At 43.1% G+C, this 2,502-nt stretch overlaps 1 protein-coding gene across 1 annotated transcript in view; it reads right to left on the bottom strand.

Annotated features, from left to right (window-relative positions):
• Positions 1–2,502, bottom strand: part of KPNA6 (karyopherin subunit alpha 6) — a 55,504-nt gene that overhangs the window by 28,496 nt on the left and 24,506 nt on the right. The window lies entirely within an intron of this gene.

Below are 2,502 nucleotides of genomic sequence, written 5' to 3'. Positions count from 1 at the left end.
AAAAAAAAAAACAGGGACATAACAATTCCTATTTCACGGAGTTGTTATAAGGCTTACATAGGTCAACATGTGAAGTACTTCTTAGAACAATGCTAGGAACATAGTAAATGCTCACAAGTTTTGATCAACCCCATTGCACCAGAGAATACTTACATGGCTTATCCAATAAACTGAGATATGTTTAATCCAGTCAGGTTAAATATAATGTAGTAAACTAAATTCTGTGTAATGCTGTATCTTTTTTTTTTCAAGTGATCCTCCTGGCTTAGCCTTCCCAGTAGCTAGGACTATAGATGCATACTCCTGTGCCCAGCTAATTTTTCAATTTTTAGTAGAGACATGGATTCACTCTTGTTCAGGGTGGTCTTGAACTCCTGAGCTCAAGGGGTCCTCCCTCCTCAGGCTTTCAGAGTTCTAACATTATAGGCATGAGTAAGCCACTATGCCTGGCCTACCAGTTGTCTTTCTTTAATGACCTATATGCCCACCATCTTTTTAAATTTTTAAAAATTTAAAATATATCAAGGGCCAGGCACAGTGGCTCATGCCTGTAATCCTAGCACTCTGGGAGGCTGAGGCAGGTGGATTGCTTGAGCTCACGAGTTCGAGACCAGCCTAAGCAAAAGTGAGATCTCGTCTCTACTAAAAATAGAAAAAATGAGCCAAGAGGATAGCTTGAGCCCAAGTTGGAGGTCGCTATGAGTTATGATGCCACAACACTCTACCCAGGGCGACAGCTGGAGACTGTCTCAAAAAATAAATAAAATAAAATTTATTATCTAATGTAATAAAACAAAACCAAGAAACATACACAAATTGTAAAGAAAAAATATAATGCATATCTGTAAGCCTACCACCAAATAAATCTAAGCACTAGAACATTTTCTTTTCTTTTTTTCCTTTTTTGAGACAGAACCTCAAGCTGTTACCCTGGGTAGAGTGCAGTGGCATCACACCTCACAGCAACCTCCAACTCCTGGGCTTAAGTGATTCTCTTGCAACAGCCTCTAAAGTAGCTGGGACTACAGGCACTCGCCACAACACCTGGCTATTTTTTGGTTATAGTTGTCACTGTTGTTTGGCAGGTCCAGGCTGGATTTGAACCCTCTAGCTCTGGTGTATGTGGTCGGTGTCTTAGCTGCTTGAGCTACAGGTGCTGAGCCACACTAGAACATTTTCTTTTTGTCTCACTTTGTCACCCTCAGTACGGTACCATGACATCACAGCTCACAGCCACCTCAAACTCTTGGGTTAAGCAATTCACCAGCCTCTGCCTCCCAAGTAGCTAGGACTGCTGTGCCATCCACAGCACCCAGGTATTTTTAGAGACAAGGTCTTGCTCTGGCTCAAGATGGCCATGAACTTGGGAGCTCAGACAATCCACCCACCTCAAGCTTCCCAAAGTGCTAGGATTATAGACGTCAGCCACTGCACCCGGCCACTAGAGCATTTTCAATATGCCTGAATTTACTTGTGGGTTCTCTCTTCCCTTATGCCAGGCTCCTTCATCCTCAACCCTCTCCACTCAAAAAAACCCTTGCTATCACGATTTGTTATAATGTTCTGGGTTTTTTTAATTTTTTTTTTTTTGGCTGAGGCTGGGTTTGAACCCACCACTTTCGGCATGTGGGGCCAGTGCCTTACTCCATTGAGCCATAGACGCCACCCAATTTCTTTTCTTTTTTTTTTTTATTGACAGTCTCACTTTGTCACCCTCAGTAGAGTACTGTGGCATCACAGCTCATAGTAACCTCCAACTCCTGGGCTTAGGCGATTCTCTTGCCTCAGCCTCCCAGTAGTTGGGACTACAGGTCCCTGCCACAACGCTTGGCTATTTTTTTGTTGCAGTTTGGCTGAAGCCACGTTTGAACTCACCACCCTTGGTACATGGGGCTGGCGCCCTACCCATTATGCCACAGGTGCTGCCCAATTGTTTTTGTTTTTGAAACAGAGTCTCACTCTGGTACACTGGATAAAGTGCTATGGCGTCATAGTCCACAGCAACCTCAAACTCTTGGGCTCAAGTGATCCTCTTGCCTCAGCCTCCTGAGTAGCTAGGACTACAAGCGTGTGCCACCATGCCTGGCTACTTTTTCTATTTTTATATAGACTTGGTCCCACTCTTGCTCAGGCTGGTCTCGAATTCCTGAACTTAAACAATCCACCCATCTCAGGCTCCTAGAGTGCTAGGATTATAGGCGTGAGCCACAGCACCGGGCCTAGAATTTCCACTTTTGACAACCTACTGAATATAGTAAGGTATTTGACTAAGATACTGATTTGCAAATCCCAGATTACCAAGGAGGTTACATTTCTTAAGTATAATCAACTATCCACGGTCTACTGAACAGCCTTTCCTTTTCTACTATGCCACTCCTACAATGGAGCAACTCTCCCAATATACCCAAATCTAGTTTTAGGCTCCCTTCCATTGGTCAGTTTTTTTCTTGCTCCTATATTACCTTGATTAATAATTTTTTTTTTTTTTTTTTATTGAGACAG

Source organism: Otolemur garnettii, unplaced genomic scaffold, assembly GCF_000181295.1.
Source record: "Otolemur garnettii isolate 467f Iridium unplaced genomic scaffold, OtoGar3 scaffold00204, whole genome shotgun sequence".
Classification (NCBI taxonomy): Eukaryota; Metazoa; Chordata; class Mammalia; order Primates; family Galagidae; genus Otolemur; species Otolemur garnettii.
Note: the sequence above shows the minus strand (reverse complement) of the source record. Positions and strands in the feature narration are given on the sequence as shown.